General features: G+C 50.3%; 1 protein-coding gene across 6 annotated transcripts in view; it reads right to left on the bottom strand.

The window, feature by feature from the left end:
- The window catches only part of TP53BP1 (tumor protein p53 binding protein 1), a 1,075,988-nt gene that overhangs the window by 46,774 nt on the left and 1,009,758 nt on the right, over positions 1 to 19,456 (bottom strand). The window lies entirely within an intron of this gene.

Here is a 19,456-nt window from a genome sequence, read left to right as displayed (position 1 = left end):
TCCACACGAGGAGTCCCCCATGTCTGAAAGACGTGACGAACCACATCCGGGTGAAGCCTCTACTCGTGGTCGGCCGAGAACTGCCGACTGAGACTGTCTGCACGCACGTTCAGCACTCCGGCCAGATGATTCGCCATCAGACAAATCTGATGGTCCTGAACCCAGGACCAGAGGCGCAGAGCTTCTCCGCAGAGACACTGCGACCCCACTCCTCCCTGCTTGTTGACATACCACATCGCAGCCGTATTGTTTGTCAGGACTTGAACTGACCGACCGCGAAGGGAAGGGAGGAAGGCCTTGAGTGCCAAACGAATCGCCCGTAACTCTAGAAGGTTGATGTGAAGCAACCTTTCCTCTGGAGACCAGAGACCTTTGACCTCCAGATCCCCCAGATGAGCACCCCACCCTAGAGTGGATGCATCCGTAATCACTGTGGCTACCGGGGGAGGCAGATGAAAAGGCTTTCCCTGAGACAGATTGCCTTCCACCCTCCACCAAGATAGATCCGCCGCAGTTTCTCTGGAGATCCTCACAGACTCCCTGAGATCTCCGTTGTGTTGATACCACTGCTTCCGGAGGCACCACTGGAGCGCCCTCATGTGCCAGCGTGCATGGTTGACCAACAGAATGCAAGAAACCATCAGACCGAGCAGGCGAAGAAACTTCAGGACTGGAACGACCGCCCCATTGTAAAATAAAGGAATCATTTCCTGTATGTCGCGAATCCTTTGAGGAGGAGGGAATGTACGACATACAGTTGTGTCCAGTAAGCACCTATGAACAGGTTGCGCTGAGAGAGCACCAGGTTAGACTTGGGTACATTTATTGAAAAACCCAACCGGTACACCAACTGAGTTGTCTCCTGCAGATGCTGGAGCACTTTCTCTGACGACTCAGCCATGATCAGCCAGTCGTCCAAATAGGGGAATACTGGAACCCCCGACCTTCTGAGATGTACAGCCACCACCGCCATCACCTTGGTGAAGACTCAAGGCACAGTAGTAATTCCAAAAGGAAGGACCGCAAACTGATAATGTTCCTATCCCACCGTAAAACGGAGATACTTCCTGTGCGACTTCAGGATTGGGATGTGAAAATACTCATCCTGCAAGTCGAGCGACACCATCCAGTCTTTTTCCAGCAGCGCCTGAAGAACCTGCGCAAGGGTGAGCATCTTGAACTTCTCTTGTTTCAGATAAAGATTCAAGATCCTGAGATCCAGGATTGGACGAAGTCTGCCATCCTTCTTGGGAATCAGGAAATACCGGGAGTAGCATCCCTGACCCCTTTCCTGCTCTGGAACCACCTCTATCGCACCCTTTCTTAATAGTGCCTGCACTTCCTCCTGCCGAAGTAAGAGGTGTTCCTCCGTGCAAAAACCTTGACAAGGAGGGTAATTGGGAGGGAATTCCCGAAAGGGAAGAGCATACCTGTGAGAAGTTGGCCTGGTATATAATGCTCACTAATTCTAGTGATCACTTTGTACCATGCCAAGCAACCCTTATGATGATGGTTGTAATTCAACCTTGTAGACCAGTTATCCTAGTGGTAACGTGGACAAAGCAGTCTTAGGCTAAACTCTGAAAGGCATGTGAAGCCAGCTGTTATACCATACACAACCCCCTTGAATACCAAATGAAAGGGACACCACACAGATATATATTGAAAATATATATTGATTTATTAACTATTAAAATCCCCTGGACTCTTTATGAGCACAGAAGCACAAGCGTTAAATCACAAGACAGTTTAAAATACACAAAAGTTGCACAATATGGATGGGCCCTAGGGGCCACCTAAACCATATACTAAATAAGTGGTATAAGAGATACCTAAAGGAAAGTGAAGAGGCCTAGGGCCTTGGGAATCGCTGGAGCTATTCGAGACTGGAGTTAACTAAGTCGGGAAAGGCCCACGGGACTCGGGTGCAGTGTTCAAAGTGCACGCACTTCTCAATACAAAGTCTATGGTGCGTAAAAAGTACAAAGTTAGAAAGTTAGGAACCTTCCGAGTGACCTACGGAGCTGAAACTTAAAACACAGGCCCTTGGGATGTGTACCAGTGCAGGAGCACCGGCGGAGCTGAGTTACCTCACCCACAGGAAGCGGGTGCACAGGGTCGAAGATGTGTCGGGTTTCGTCACGCTGGTCGATGGTGCTTGGAGCAGGAGATGCTGCAGGCGGCTCGATGAGAAGAGTTCCGGTGGATCCAAGGGTGGATCAGAAGAGTTGAAGACCTGAAAGCAGAGGGGACAGTGTTCAAAGTCACTAGCCAGTGACTGCCCTGGAACCAGAGTGGAACCAGGCGATGTCGGGTGCAAACAGGCGTTGTCGGGTAGCTTCTTTCTGCAGCCACGTGGATACCCGGGGTCGAGGACGTCCAGGAGTCGGTCACGAGCTGTCCCACGTAGGCTTCTCGCTGTTGGCGGTGTCGGCGACCTGATCGGAGCAAACAGGCCTTGGCAAATGCAAGCCACGCAGAAGTTGAAAGATGCTGTTCACTCGGACCAGCAAGGTCAGAGCGGGTACTCCTTTTCACAAGAGCTTGGGTAGGTCTGGAGCAACCAGACCTGCTGTGTAAATCTTCGGGTTCGTCGCCAAGATGGCCGCTGGCCGCGTGGCTAGTGGCCGGGATGGCGCGTCGAGTGGCACAATGCAAAAGGGCCCCACGCAGATCGTGGAGATGCTGGAGGGCTGATCTTCGGTGCAAGGGCTGCTCGGTGGTGGGGGTTCTCAATCCCCAAAGCACAACGTCGAGGATGCCTCAGAAGCTGCGCAGTCAGCTTTACGAGTGTCTTCCAAGAGGTCCGGTCCCACGTCACTCGGTGCCTCCACGGGTCCCTTCTTCGCAGGGACTGTGGATCGGGCTTTGAGAGGTCTGGGAGTCTGGTTCTTGTCGGGCTCTGGGCTCGGTCTCCGGCGGGAGGCGGCGGCAAAGCAGACGTCGAGTCGCTGGTTGGTACCTGTGTTCACAGGGTGGTCACTCCTTGGCCACAAGGGAGATTCTTCTTCAGTCTTCTGTGCAGCAGAATGTCGAAGTCCAGTCTTCTTCTTAGTTTTAAGTTGATTTCGGGATGATCTGCTGTGCAATGGCACTGCTCCCTCTCTTATTCCAATCTGAGGGGTGGATCTCCTGCTAGGTCCCTCCCCTATGGGTGGGACCAGGAAGGGGGTGGTTACACCCCCTCTCCTTTGTCCAGCTCCTCGCCAGGACTGGGGCTGGAAAGCCCCAGAACCGGTTTGGGCTGGCTTATGCACAGGGACACCTTGTGTGCCCCAGGCATGTCTCAATCTATTCAGCCCTGTCCTACCCAATACACAAAACCCTGTCTGGGGTGGTGCTCGCACCTCCCCAGGCAGGAAACCCTTTGTCCAGGCCCTCCTCGCTGGAAGGACTCCCAGCAGCAGGAGGTCAGACATGTGTCTGTGGTGGCAGCATCGATTTTGTGATGCTGAGGCTCTGGTTAACTTTAACCGGGGTTAAGGCTACACACATGTCGTGTCCCTCTAGAAGGGTGGAATGCTATCCCCGTCGCCAGAATTGGCGAGGGGATAGTATTCCAATTCGTATGACACCTTACTCGACATGTTTTGATAAAGCCAAACCAAAGATAGCATTTAACCGCGAGGATTATAATGCACTTAAGAGTATATGGTATGGCAATATCCCGGAACAGCTTAGGGAGTGGTTCCCGACAGCTGCAGACAGGCTCAGCTCATGCCAGAGCACCATCTCACATATTTCCAAGCACTCTGCCTCCAGGATTGATGAGGCCTTCCATAGGAGTGGCTGATAGGAACATATGTGTCCAGTTTAGGGTTAGGCACAGACATACTGTACCTAAGTAAGAGGTGGTTACACCGACTTACCCCAGCTGAGTGACCAGCCAGTTGTGTCAAAGATGGAGGCCAGGCCAGGGGTGGCACAATACGTGCTGCAGCCCCTGGTAGGCCTTGGCTACACCTATGCCCTGGGTACCTATGGTACACTGTTACAGGGGCCTATAAGGTGAACCAATTCCAATTGTGTTATGCACCTAAGGTACATGGAGTCCATTTTAAGGAGAGAGCAATCAGCCTGGGGCCCTGAATAGCAGGATCCCAGGCCAACTAAGTCAAAAACCAGCTAAACACCAGGCAAAAAGTTTGGGGGTAACCATAGTCAGATATCCACCTTCCTACATAACCCCCCCCCAAACGAAAGGAGATAAGGCTATCCTTGACCAGGTAAGCCTATATTGCCTAAGTGGCCATATAAGGAAGTACCAGCTCTGGCTTGGTAACCCCCTGTCTCATGGTCCACTAAGCAATCCCTTACCCTAAGGGTATCGGAGGGTCTCCACCATAGGGAATCTCTACCTGTGGTGTGTCTTTGCAAAGTCAAAGGCTGGTGTTGAGATGGAGTACTGAAGTGAGTTTCCTCTGTAGGGCTCAGCTTCCTCCAATCACTCTCCACCATGTGTGCCTTTCTTTCTCTGACTGAGTTGCACTGTGCTCTCAGGGTCAACCTCTGGCTACCTAAAGCTGGAGGCTGGGTCCCTCTGTTTGGCTTACTGGAGGGACAGGTCAGGTTTGGGCCCTTAGGGTCCCAGGTTTGGCTGTGCCCAACAATATCCATCTGGGGGAGGTCCCTAACTACTTTTAAGGGGGATCCCTCAGGAGTTTTTAAAGCTTGCACCTCACTAGGGCTACTAGTTTCGGTGCCCCTAATCTGCTGATGGGGGTGCTTTATTTGACAGGGGGCCCTTTGGGTCTCACTGTCCTTCTTGTCCTCTGCAGCCCTGGGCTGAGTAAGGCAAGGTAGAGAGGGGCAGGTTACCTGCTCCAGACTGGGTCCCACCTGAGAAGGGTCCACTGCCATCAGAGGCTCTGTTAGGCCAGGCCTAACAACCTCTGGGACAGTTCCTTCATCAGGGGTAAGATCAGTTCCCTGAGGAGGCTGATCCTTTCCTAAAGTCTGGTGGGAGGGAGATTTCTCTTCCTCCTCAATGCTCTCTGTTTGGGTGGAGTGATCCATCATTTCAGGCTTCACTACCCATGTATCAGTTTGAGTTTGGGCTGTGGCCATCACAGCCCCACCAACCTTTTCAGGAGGAGACTCAGTTTGGGTATGGGCTGTTATCAGTACAGCCCTGCTACTCTCTTCAGGAGGGAAGTTATCTAAAGATGGGGCTGAGGGTTGTTCAGCCCTCCCAACCTTTTCAGGAAGGACATCTTGAATTGGGGCTGTAGCCATTACAGCCCCACTAACCTTTCCATGGAGATTTACCATTCTAGAATGGGTTTGCTGTTCAACCTCAGCCCAGGCTGAGATTTCCAAATCATTACCCAGTAGGCAATCTACAGGCAAGTTTGCTGACACTGCCACTCTCTTTGGGCCAGTGACACCTCCCCAGCTAAGATTGACTACTGCCATGGGATGATTGGATTCTATGCCATCAATGTTTGTCACCTGATATTTGGCATCAGGTAAAAGTTGCCTTGAGGGGACTAGACATTCAGCCACCATGGTGATGCTAGCCCCTGTGTCTCTGAAGGCCTCAACTTTCAAGCCATTGATGAGGGGCTCCTGTCTATACTTGCTCAAAGTGTTTGGGCAAGCTGTGAAATTGGCAAACCCCATGCCAGTCTCATAAACAAGAGTATCTGAGTTAGGGGACCTGGATAGGCCAGAGTCCACCTGTCCTCCAAAAGTAAACCCACCCAAATTCTTGGGGGTGCTCCCACCACCTGGGGGACCACTGCTAACAGTGACAGGAGGTGTTGGAGCCTTACCTGGAGGTATATTCTCCTTATTGCCATTCTTGGGACAACAGCTATCTGTTTTGTAATGCCCCACCTGTTTACAGGTATGACAATAAGGCTTTTTCTGGGATGTAGAAGTGTCTTGGGACCCACCCCCATTCTTGGAGTTTTGGGGCCCTGGGGAAGTCTTTTCCTTACTTTTATCCCCACCCTTCTCTTGAGGCTTGGTAGTCTCTTTCTTTTGGTCACCACCCTGGTTCTTAGGCCTGATCCTGGTTCTGACCCATTTGTCTGCCCTCCTACCCAATTCTTGTGGGGAGGTCAGATCAGAGTCAACCAGGTGCTGATGTAGAAGCTGATTTTGACAATTACTTAAGATTTGCTCTCTCATAATTAAATTATACAATCCTGTATAGTCAGTAACCTTACTTCCCAGCAACCAGCCCTCCAGAGCCTTAGTGGCACACTCAACAAATTCAGACCAGTCCTGAGTCTGTGTCTTCTGGGTGTCTCTGAACATTAACCTGTACTGTTCAGTGGTTAAGCCCAACCCATCAATCAGAGCACTCTTCAGGACCATGTAGTTTCTAGAATCCTCATCACTAACTGTGAGGAGTCTGTCTCTGCCTCTACCTTCAAAGGAGAGCCACAAGATTGCTGCCCACTGCTCCTGAGGGATCTGCTGTACCATGCAGGCTCTCTCAAGTGCAGTCATCCATTTGTGGATATCATCCCCAGCTTTGTAGGGGGGCACAATCTTACTCAGGTTTCTTGTATCAAAGGACCTGTCTTTATCCTTCTGGATATTGCTGCCACCAGTGGATCCTAATCCACTCTCTCTAGGCTGTCTTGCTCTAGCAAGTTTCTCCTTAGCCAGGGCAACCTCTAACTCTTGCCTCTGGATCCTAAGCTCAGCCTCTCTCATCTTGGCCTCATGTTCCCTTCTCTGAGGGCTAGTCATCTCCTTCCTGGAGTGACCATGAGAGCCTCTAGAGACATGGGAGGTATTGGATTCACCTGAGTGATGCCTCCTCCTCCTATGGCCCTGGTTAAGTCCACCTGGGGGTCTGAATGGGTTGTTACCTGATTCATTCCCAAGTTGACTTAAGTTAGCCTGGTTCAGTCTACTGACCAGCACCTGACTATCTCTGTCATCATCTGACTCACTGCTTTCCACCTCCTCCTCCTCTTCTTCTTCCTCTTCCTCTACATCTACTTGAGGAGCTCCAGTGGTGGAGGCTTCCTCATCTACTAGGATGATAGGGGCAGGGGGGTCTACAGTGTCATCCTCTGAAGGATGGCCTCCTTCAGCATTCCCTGTGGGGTTTGCTTTAGAGGTCTTTAGAGCTTCAGACTGATCCAAGAGCTCTCTTAGGTGGTCTGCAGTAGGGGAAGGCCCTGTCTTCAGACCCCTTAAGACACAAAGCTGTCTTAATTCCTTAAAGGGAAATATAGCAAACTGGGATGGTGCCCTTGGAGGGTCACTCTCAACAGGAGTAAGTCCACTGGACCCCTCTGTTCCAGACATTGCTCTAGTGTGGGTGGATGTGTTGCAATCTACCTACACTGGTGTTTACCTACTAAACCTATCTAGTAGTTGTAGCTAGGGTGTGCTACTCCCTTTGCTCTACAACAACTAAGTTCAGTAGAACTTATGTATACTAGTCTTGTTTTATATGTACCTAGCAGGTACCTGTATGATCTTTCAAATGATAATCTCAAAGATTGTAATGGTAAAACAACAGCAAGCTCAGATCCCAATCCGCTGCTCACCAATGTGAGAAGTTGGCCTGGTATATAATGCTCACTAATTCTAGTGATCACTTTGTACCATGCCAAGCAACCCTTATGATGATGGTTGTAATTCAACCTTGTAGACCAGTTATCCTAGTGGTAACGTGGACAAAGCAGTCTTAGGCTAAACTCTGAAAGGCATGTGAAGCCAGCTGTTATACCATACACAACCCCCTTGAATACCAAATGAAAGGGACACCACACAGATATATATTGAAAATATATATTGATTTATTAACTATTAAAATCCCCTGGACTCTTTATGAGCACAGAAGCACAAGCGTTAAATCACAAGACAGTTTAAAATACACAAAAGTTGCACAATATGGATGGGCCCTAGGGGCCACCTAAACCATATACTAAATAAGTGGTATAAGAGATACCTAAAGGAAAGTGAAGAGGCCTAGGGCCTTGGGAATCGCTGGAGCTATTCGAGACTGGAGTTAACTAAGTCGGGAAAGGCCCACGGGACTCGGGTGCAGTGTTCAAAGTGCACGCACTTCTCAATACAAAGTCTATGGTGCGTAAAAAGTACAAAGTTAGAAAGTTAGGAACCTTCCGAGTGACCTACGGAGCTGAAACTTAAAACACAGGCCCTTGGGATGTGTACCAGTGCAGGAGCACCGGCGGAGCTGAGTTACCTCACCCACAGGAAGCGGGTGCACAGGGTCGAAGATGTGTCGGGTTTCGTCACGCTGGTCGATGGTGCTTGGAGCAGGAGATGCTGCAGGCGGCTCGATGAGAAGAGTTCCGGTGGATCCAAGGGTGGATCAGAAGAGTTGAAGACCTGAAAGCAGAGGGGACAGTGTTCAAAGTCACTAGCCAGTGACTGCCCTGGAACCAGAGTGGAACCAGGCGATGTCGGGTGCAAACAGGCGTTGTCGGGTAGCTTCTTTCTGCAGCCACGTGGATACCCGGGGTCGAGGACGTCCAGGAGTCGGTCACGAGCTGTCCCACGTAGGCTTCTCGCTGTTGGCGGTGTCGGCGACCTGATCGGAGCAAACAGGCCTTGGCAAATGCAAGCCACGCAGAAGTTGAAAGATGCTGTTCACTCGGACCAGCAAGGTCAGAGCGGGTACTCCTTTTCACAAGAGCTTGGGTAGGTCTGGAGCAACCAGACCTGCTGTGTAAATCTTCGGGTTCGTCGCCAAGATGGCCGCTGGCCGCGTGGCTAGTGGCCGGGATGGCGCGTCGAGTGGCACAATGCAAAAGGGCCCCACGCAGATCGTGGAGATGCTGGAGGGCTGATCTTCGGTGCAAGGGCTGCTCGGTGGTGGGGGTTCTCAATCCCCAAAGCACAACGTCGAGGATGCCTCAGAAGCTGCGCAGTCAGCTTTACGAGTGTCTTCCAAGAGGTCCGGTCCCACGTCACTCGGTGCCTCCACGGGTCCCTTCTTCGCAGGGACTGTGGATCGGGCTTTGAGAGGTCTGGGAGTCTGGTTCTTGTCGGGCTCTGGGCTCGGTCTCCGGCGGGAGGCGGCGGCAAAGCAGACGTCGAGTCGCTGGTTGGTACCTGTGTTCACAGGGTGGTCACTCCTTGGCCACAAGGGAGATTCTTCTTCAGTCTTCTGTGCAGCAGAATGTCGAAGTCCAGTCTTCTTCTTAGTTTTAAGTTGATTTCGGGATGATCTGCTGTGCAATGGCACTGCTCCCTCTCTTATTCCAATCTGAGGGGTGGATCTCCTGCTAGGTCCCTCCCCTATGGGTGGGACCAGGAAGGGGGTGGTTACACCCCCTCTCCTTTGTCCAGCTCCTCGCCAGGACTGGGGCTGGAAAGCCCCAGAACCGGTTTGGGCTGGCTTATGCACAGGGACACCTTGTGTGCCCCAGGCATGTCTCAATCTATTCAGCCCTGTCCTACCCAATACACAAAACCCTGTCTGGGGTGGTGCTCGCACCTCCCCAGGCAGGAAACCCTTTGTCCAGGCCCTCCTCGCTGGAAGGACTCCCAGCAGCAGGAGGTCAGACATGCGTCTGTGGTGGCAGCATCGATTTTGTGATGCTGAGGCTCTGGTTAACTTTAACCGGGGTTAAGGCTACACACATGTCGTGTCCCTCTAGAAGGGTGGAATGCTATCCCCGTCGCCAGAATTGGCGAGGGGATAGTATTCCAATTCGTATGACACCTTACTCGACATGTTTTGATAAAGCCAAACCAAAGATAGCATTTAACCGCGAGGATTATAATGCACTTAAGAGTATATGGTATGGCAATATCCCGGAACAGCTTAGGGAGTGGTTCCCGACAGCTGCAGACAGGCTCAGCTCATGCCAGAGCACCATCTCACATATTTCCAAGCACTCTGCCTCCAGGATTGATGAGGCCTTCCATAGGAGTGGCTGATAGGAACATATGTGTCCAGTTTAGGGTTAGGCACAGACATACTGTACCTAAGTAAGAGGTGGTTACACCGACTTACCCCAGCTGAGTGACCAGCCAGTTGTGTCAAAGATGGAGGCCAGGCCAGGGGTGGCACAATACGTGCTGCAGCCCCTGGTAGGCCTTGGCTACACCTATGCCCTGGGTACCTATGGTACACTGTTACAGGGGCCTATAAGGTGAACCAATTCCAATTGTGTTATGCACCTAAGGTACATGGAGTCCATTTTAAGGAGAGAGCAATCAGCCTGGGGCCCTGAATAGCAGGATCCCAGGCCAACTAAGTCAAAAACCAGCTAAACACCAGGCAAAAAGTTTGGGGGTAACCATAGTCAGATATCCACCTTCCTACAATACCCATTTTCAACGAGATTGGGAACCCAAAGATCTGATGTAACCGATTCCCAATCCCGTAGAAAGTGTGTAAGCTGACCCCCCACCGGACCCGCATTATCCTGAATGGTGGATCTAGGGCTGTTTTTCTGAGGCTGGGGGGTTGGAGGAGGTGGAGGAGGAAGAGGCTTGTCGTCCTCGAGGACGTGCTCTTTGTTTACCCTTGTACGACCTGTACAAGGGATTCTGCTGCTGCTGTTGCTGCTGCTGCTGCTGACTTGCCGATAGGAGCGAAAAGAAGAGCGTCCGAATCCTCTGAACCTTCTGGTAGAAGAACCCCTGGTCTGAAGCCCTACAGATTTGGCAGTAGCCCTACTGTTCTTAAATCTTTCTAAGGCTGTATCAGCTTTTTTCCCCAAGAGTCCAACACCATCAAACGGCAGATCCAACAAAGCAGCTTGAACCTCTGCCGAAAAATCTGAAGATTTCAGCCAGGCTGATATTTCTTGTGGCAAACGCAGTACCCATGATGCGTGCCACCGAATCCGCAGTGTCTAGCCCACTTTGTATCACCTGGCGAGCCGCTGCCTGTCCATCCGTCAACACCTCCTCAAAATTCTTGCTGCTGTCAACAGGGATCTTAGGTGCCAGAAGACGCAGTGTATCGATGAGAGCATGCACATATCTCCCCATAAGGCAAGTGGCATTGGTTGATTTTAATGCCATACTCACGGAAGAAAAGGTCTTTTTTGCAATCTGATCTTGTTTCTTGGCAGCCTTATCCCCAGGCACTTGAGGAAATGCACCCACAGTATTTTTGGAACAGGCTGCCTGGATTACTAAACTTTCAGGTGAAGGATGAGAAGTCAGAAAAGCAGGGTCTTCAGGAGCGACCCTGTACATTCTTGCCACACCCTTGGAAACTGCTGGTGCTGTAAGAGCCTTTTTCCAAACTTCCATAATAGGCTCCGTTAAGGCTTCATATAATGGGAGCAACGGTTCCACCACAGAACTGGGTGAATGCAGAACCTCAGTCAGTACATTGGACTTAAATTCTACTGTAGGTAGAGTAAAATTCAAAATTTACGCTGCCTTCCTCATAACCAAGTGATAAGGCTGAACGTCTTTTGAAGGGGTATCAGACACAGAAGATAACTCCCACTAGGGAGAAAACTCCAGGCCACTAGCCTCCCCCAGATTCTCGAAACAGTCATCCTCAAGCTTGCCTTCTTCCAGTACAGCTTGAGCCTCTGTATATCTCTGATCCTCCATGAGGCGCTGAGCCTCCCTCCTGGACCTTTCCTTCACACGCCACGCCGTCGGATCCACCAACGACTCCGACGGAGCTGGATCCGGTGTGGGTATCGAATCCGATGGTAAAGTGGGCTGGTCTCGAGGTCGACTCGGAGCAGTCGACGTCGGTATCGGTGTTGACGACCTCAGCGGAGCCGGGTATTGCCATGGCGGACTCGTAGTCGGCAGGAACGGCATTAACGGAGCCGGAGCATAGGAGTGAGGAACCCCTAAATTGAAGGCTAGTGGTCCCATGGGACCCAAAGGTGCACCGGAGGGGTACCAAGCCCTTGAAAAGACTCCATACATAGCGTTCAAAAATGTTGATGGGTCTTGGCCTGGGGCCGGAAAAGGTGGCTGAAGACCCTCAGGCTGGCCTGGAGGTGGGTCCGAATTCGGCTCTTCCACAGGCGCAGAATCCTCACCCACAGGAACTTCTTCCTCATCCTCTCGGGCCGGGGACGACGCCGGGGATGGAACCGAAGACGGATCCGGCGACTGAACGTGCGACTCCGAAGGCGAAGCCTCACCTTCAGGACCCAAGTCCTCCTCCGGAGGAATCACCTTCGAACGTACCTTCTTGGGTGACTTCGACCTCGAGTCCGAATCCCTACCGGAGTGACAGCGAGACTCATGTCTTCTTTTCTTATGCTTCTTCTTCGACTTCGAAGCATAATCTGATGATGACTTCGAAGTCGACTCCGCTCGAGGCCTTGCTCTCGACACCGATCTCTACCTCGACCTTCTTGAACGAGACCTCGAAGACTTTCTTTCCTTCAGCTTCGCCACCAGTAGTTTGGCCTCTCTCTCACGCAGAGCCTTCGGGTCATCTTCCGACATGAAGAACATCCATCGACATCATGGTCTGAACTTAGACACCAGATGCAATCTTCGTGCGGGTCCGAGATTTACATCATTTTCCCACATTCTCTGCAAGGCTTGAAGCCGGTCTTCTTTGTCGACATCGTGAAGGACACAAAGAAACAGGAAAGTGAAGAAAATAGCAATAAAGTTACTAAAAGGCTACAGAGATTGCCCGAAACCGTTAGCGTCAAAGACGCTGAAAAAAGGGAACTGATGTCATCACGCCGGTGTGGGCCTATTGTAGTGTCGGTGACGTCAGCGGAGTCGCGTGCGATGCCGTGCCTCTATGACGTCGTCCACGTCCACGTCGGCGTGAAGCTACAAAAAGAATTTCCGAATGTGGCTGACGCAAGGGGATATTCACAAGGTGAGGAATCCACTGGCAGATGTATCTATCAGAAGAGGCCTACTGTGGCCTGACCAGATTCTACGGCGGCCTTCTCCTGGCTCTGGGGGCAGCCGAGGGGGTGCAGAAAGCAGCACTGGCTGCGGAAAAGGCGCCAGGCTGCAACGATGACAGTAAGGCTCAAAGGCTAAAGCAGAAGTGCAAGAGCGCTCGACAGAAGTGCGACCGGGGGGCCCAGCTGAGAAGCTTTAAGTGGTCAAAGCGCTTGGTCCTCGTGGCGCTTTAGGGCAATTTACCATCACGCCTCAGGCAGCACTCTCAGGGCCCACACAGGGTCTCCACGCAGTAGTGCTTCTCAAAAGGGGCACAGCGCTTGCCAGTCAGCAGTTCACAGTGCCTCTCAAGGGGAATGCAGCGCTTGCCAGTCAGCAGTTCACAGCGCCTCTCAAGGGGATTGCAGCGCTTGCCAGTCAGCAGTTCACAGCGCTTCTCAAGGGGAATACAGCGCTTGGCAGTTAGCAGTTCACAGCGCTTCTCAAGAGGAATACAGCGCTTGGCAGTTAGCAGTTCACAGTTGGTGTCACCTCCCCTGTTCTGGAAGGTTCCAGGAGCTTCCCTCATTCTAGCTATGAGCAGGCTGGCATTGCAACATTGTTTAAGGGTTCCAGCCAGCTCCTGGCTACTAGAGTGCGCCTAAAAAGACCACGCTGCAGTAGCAGGGGCCAATGGCAGCCATCTTAAGGGTTGAGAGCACCTGCACCTTAGCATTGGTAAGCAATGGGAAGGTGTCCAGAGACCTAAGGCCAACAAAAAGTAGGTGAGAAAAATGAGGCAAAAGCTAAACAAAATAGGGAAGACCACCCTAAGGCTGACAGATCTAACAGCTCTTAAAAAGGTTCTTACTTTTGAGGGAATTAGCTAGGACTTTGGAAGACTGATGGAAAGACCCAAGGACTGGAAGAGAGAGAGAGAGACATTTCTGAGGACGACTGTTCACCACTGCGAAGGATTTCGCCTTTTATGAGGCAATTGTCCAGATAAGGGAAGATTTGAATTCCTGCCTGTCATTGAATTATTTGTTTCCTTTGCCTATTTTGGTTGGGGTCCTGAGGATAGTACACAGAGTACTCCTCCTGGTCATCCTGACACTTTATGAGAAGGTCCGACGGACGGCGAGCTACCCCAAACATACCATCGCCCTCCTATTCCTCTTCATCCTCTCTGTTATCAAAAATTTCCTCTGGAGGGAAGGGGATACATTACTTGGAGAAGTATGAATAGGTAATATATTTTCTTGGGAAGCTCTTCTCTTAGGCTTAAATACTGTATTTTCTTTAGATGCTGGCAAATTCGTCAATGGGACCAACAACGATGACTATGTCAAGCAACCCGCCAACGAGGATGTCATCGATAAAGTTTTCGTCGACCGTTCTTCTGTCGACACTCTTGTTGTCAAAGAGGATCGTCGATGAAGATTTGTATCAAAAGTCTTCAGCTCCGTCGACGAGGCTACCGTTGACGAAGCTACCTTCGACAAAGCTACCGTCGACGAGAGACTTGTTCCCTCGAGCCATCGACAGCTGCGGTAGCGACGAAATATCAGTTGACGATGGTTTTGACAGAAGTCCTTGTTTCTTAGTCGACACTGAAGACGATGTTGTCGTTAATGAAAAAGGTAACACCCTCACATAGACTATCGTCAACGGAGAAGATGCAGACGACATGATGAGCTTGGACGTTGATGCCGTAGTTGTGGCGACTGAAGCTCTCGTCGACGGAGCATCTTTTTAATGTGATAGAACGGTCTCTGGAAGAGACCTGGATAACTGCTTTATTTTTGAAGACATTTTAGAAGGCGTAGTAGACACAGATTGACCCTTATGAGAAGTGGGTTCCTTCTTAGAAGAGGAAGGCTGGTGATCAGTTTTTAAGTTGTGGTGATGCTTCTTCAGCACCTTAGCAGACTTAGGAGACACCAGCTCCACGTCACTTACCCTCTCCTTTGAAGCTGTAGTCTTGAGTGAGGAATCAGCTTCCTCATCAGACAGAGGATTGTCCGAGGTTGTTAACTTCTGCAGACAGAAGAAGACATCTTCCACTATCCCTCAAGGTCTTTTGAGAGAAAGTTCAGCACATTTTACAGTCTCTCACCTGATGATCAGGGAGAATGCAGTTGATACGTTTCTTGTGGTGTCAAGAACTGGCACACACCAGCTGTTATCATGTCTTGCGTGATTTGTCAACATCCACAGTAGTATCTCTTAAATCATGTAGGAATTCAAAGGCCTGCTATGCAATCATGGACTTGTAATCATTAAATCTGAAATTACGAGGGCTGTGGTGTTTATGGTGTTTAATGTAATAAGCCCATATGCACAAGTTACTACTTGTGTAACAATATATCTGTAAGAGACATTAGTTAGTAATAGATTCCTTACTTTAGAATATCCCCAGGCATCAGACTAGATCCGGAAAGTTTTGCTAGCAGTACCCCTGCGCGTCAGTAGGTGGTGTCTTGCGGCTCCGCGCCCGTCGCTGGTGTCGTATGCACCAAGATGACGTAACGGAGACTACATAGGCGCCACCCATGCGTGCTGACATCAGTGCTGTACACGACTTTCCGGGCAGGAACGCAGAGCCATGCAAGATACTGACCACTGATGCATTGAAACTAGGGCCCTGGAAGGGATGACCTTAACCCTAGTATTCAGTTTGCAGAACGGAGAGGATGGGAGGGGCGGTAAGGAAGAACCTAAGTTACTTACCTGTAAACTGTGGTTCTCCAGTATTGGTGTCTTTCATAGATTCACATGATTCACATGCTTGAATATTCCCTGTCATCGAAGTGGGAGTCCCACGGTACATAAAATAGCAGTAATATATGCATATATATAGATGAAAAACTACATAATCATACATATATACATATAGAGCAATAAGATATAAAGATATCATAAAGTTAAGAAAGTACCATAGAATAGAATAGGCCCATAGCAGCCTAAGGGAGAATTCACTTTAGTAACATAGTAGAGTAATTTTAATGGTCCAAATTCCAGCCAATCAGGCTACAGCACCCTCTAGAACCTTCTCCTCAGAAGCCCAAGTCCTCAGATTTTCGTAGCACAAACTGTTCAAGAGTGCATGAGGAAAATAGAGCCTCTGACGGGAGGAAGGGTGGGTCGCATGGGAATCTATGAAAGACACCAATACTGGAGAACCACAGTTTACAGGTAAGTAACTTATGTTCTTCTCCAGTATTAGGGGTGTCTTTCATAGATTCACATGCTTGAATAAGAAAAGAAAGCAGTAACGTACAACATGAGTCATAAAGGTAGCATAAGCAAAGTACATAACACAACTGTGCATACTATGATTAGTTTGAGAAAAACCTTTATGACTGGAGGCGGGAAGCAACATTGGCTCACCTTATTGGAAAAGATTCCGTAGCACCGCTTGTCCCACAGCAGCGTCTGCGGCGTCTGCTGATCCGAGACAGTAGTGCTTTATAAAGGTGTGTCTGCTCGACCACGTTACAGCTCTGCAGATGTGGCGTAGAGGCACTCCCGCAAAGAGGGCTGTGGAAGTTGACACCGCCCTTGTGGAGTGGGCTCGTACAGGAGTAGAGAGGGGCTTTCCAGCCTGGCAAAAAGCAAAGGCAGAGGAAATCCACCGAGTGATGGATTGTTTGGTAACTGGCTGTCCTTTGCAGATTGGGCCATATGCCACGAAGAGCTGATCTGATTTTCGAAAAGGCGCAGTGCGCTGAATGTAGAATTTCAAACAACGGTTTAAGTCCAATGAATGCAGGGAACGTTCTGCAGGAGATTGAGGATTAGGGAAAAATGTCTTAAGAATGACAGGTTCATTAAGGTGGAAATCGCTTGGAACCTTAGGAATAAATCTTGGGTTGGTGCGTAGTGTAACCGCTTCTTTAGAAAACTGAAGAAAAGGAGGTTGGATCGTAAATGCTTGAATGTCACTTACCCGCCTGGAGGAGGTTAGTGCGAGTAGAAGAGCAACCTTCCACATGAGGAATTTTAAGCCCGCTGAATGGATGGGCTCGAAAGGAGGTAGGAGGAGCTGATATAGGACCAAATTTAAGCGCCAAGCAGGCGGAGGGCGACGAATGGGCGGAAACATCCGAAAAAGGCCCTTGAAAAACTGTTGGATAATTCGAGAGGAATATAATGACGTGGAACCATCATGACGGAAGCGGGAGAGTGCCGCCAAGAAGACTTTAAGGGTGGAATGAGAAAGTCCTGATTTTGCAAGGTGTGAGATGTTGGCCTGATATATGATGCTCACTAATTCGAGTGATCACCTTGTATCAGTTCAAAAAAACCCTTATGGTGATTGGTTGTAAGTCAACCTTATAGACCAGCTATCCAAATGGTAGAATGGACAAAGCAGTCTTAGGCTAAACTCTTTTGACATGTGAAACCAGCTGTTTTACCACATATAACCCCTTGAATACCAAATGAAAGGACATCACACAGGTTGTTATGAAAATAAACAAGATATTTATTAAGTAACATACACCTCTGAACACTTTATGAGATCAGAGGGCTAAGCACATAGCAAGACTCTTAAGAAAAATACGTTAAGCTGCACAAATTACAATGGTGCCCCAGGGGCACGACAAACCATATACTAAGTAAGTGGAATGTGAAAGTCGATAAAGGAAATGGAGCTGTCCAGAGGCTGTAGGATCGCTGGGACTACACTATCCTGACTTTAGGTAAGTAATAGGAGGCCCACGGAACGCGTGTGCAGTGTGAACTCACACGCGAGATGCGTAACAACGTCTATGGACAGTATAGTTCAAGAAAAAGGTGAGTATGGACATTCCTGACTAGATAGGACTAAAACGACTGTGGAACTGGACACTAGGAGAGTCAATCTACCCTTGAGCACCGAAATGCTCTTGTTACCTCACCCACGGGCTGCGGGTGCATAGGTGCAAAGTCGTATCGGGTTCTCGCGTTGAAGTCTATGGAGCCTGAAAGAAAAGATGCTGCAGGCGGCCAGGAGGAAGATGTCCGGTGTGATCCAAGGGTGGATCAGTGAAACTGAAGACCTGAAAGCAGAGGGGACAATGTTCAAAGTCACTAGCCAGTGACTAGAGTGGAACCAGGAAGGAACCAGAGGCTGTCGTCTCGATCAGGTGAAGAGTGGACGCTTGACTCTGCAGCCACGTGGACCAGGTGGTGTCTTCGACGAACAGGATGGAGGCACGAGCTGTCCCACGCAGGCTCTCGCTGTCGGCGGTGTCGGATCCGGATTTGGAGTCAACAGGCCTTTTCCACGCGGTGAGTGGAAAAGACGTCTGGTGCGGACCAGGAGGGTCCGGGATGCCTCTCTTTTGGAAGGAAGCAAGGGCTAGTCTGGACCAGACCAGCGGTGTTGATGTCGTGGATCGTCGTCTAGGAGGTCACTAGCCAGCCGGCAAGTGACCAGACAACGCGTCGAGCAGCAGACAGGCAGAAGGGCCCCACACAGATCTCGTGGATGCTGGAGGGCTGGTCTTCGGTGCAGGAGCTGCTCGGGGCTGGGGCTTCTCAGTCCCCAAAGCACTTGGTCGAGGATGTAGGAGAGTAGGGTCTGCAATCCTATAGTCACCCCCGATTTTTGCTTTTTGATCCACTGGTTTACGACTTTCCCTGGCTGTGGGCCTGCTAATCAGACCCACAGCCTAGCTGTTCTCTCTCTAATTCGACAAGCATGTACCTTAGGTGCATTTACCAAGTGGTACTGGGCCACCTTATCAGTCCCTGTACAGCATACCTTAGGTATCCAGGGCATAGGCGTACCCAGGGCCTACCAGGGGCTGAAGCATGTATTATGCCACCCCTGGCTGGCCATCTAAACAGACACAACTGGCTGCACGACAGCTGGGGCAAGGTGGTGTAAACACCCTTTGCTTTAGATATAGTATCCCTATATCTAACCCTAAAATGGACACATATATTCCTATCAGTCACTCCTATGCAGGCCTTATCAATCCTGAAGGCAGAGTGCTTGGAATTATGTGAGATGGTGCTCTGGCATGAGCTGAGCCCATTTGCGGAACCAAGTCCTAATAGCTGTTCCATGATAACGCTATACCATATACTCTTAAGTGCATTATGAACCTCGCGGACAAATGCTAACTTTGGTATAGCATCATCAAAACATGTCGAGTAAGGTGTCATACGAATTGGAATACTACCCCCTCGCCAATTCTGGCGACGGGGGTAGCATTCCACCCTTCTAGAGGGACACGACATGTATGTAACTGTGAACCCCGGTTAAAGTTAACTCGAGCCTCAGCATCACAAAATGGACGCTGCCAACACAGACACAAGTCTGACCTCCTGCTGCTGGGAGTCCTTCCAGCGAGGGAGGCTCGGACAAAGGGTTTCCTGCCTTGGGAGGTGCTAGCACCACCCCAGACAGGAGTTTGTGTATTAGGTAGGCCAGGGCTGAAAGGAATGAGACATGCCTGGGGCATGCAAGGTGTCCCTGTGCATATGCCAGTCTAAACCAGTTCCTGGGGCACTCCAGCCCCAGAGCTGGCGCAAGACCGGACAAAGGAAAGGGGGTGTAACCACCCCCCTTCCTGGTCCCACCCAGAGGAGGGACCTAGTCGTAGTGCAGCCCCCTTTAGCTGAATAAAGGTAGGAGCTGGTCCCATTCCAAATTAGATTATCCTGATCAACTTCA

Source organism: Lissotriton vulgaris, chromosome 2_1 (genome assembly GCF_964263255.1).
Source record: "Lissotriton vulgaris chromosome 2_1, aLisVul1.2, whole genome shotgun sequence".
Taxonomy (NCBI): domain Eukaryota; kingdom Metazoa; phylum Chordata; class Amphibia; order Caudata; family Salamandridae; genus Lissotriton; species Lissotriton vulgaris.
Note: the sequence above shows the minus strand (reverse complement) of the source record. Positions and strands in the feature narration are given on the sequence as shown.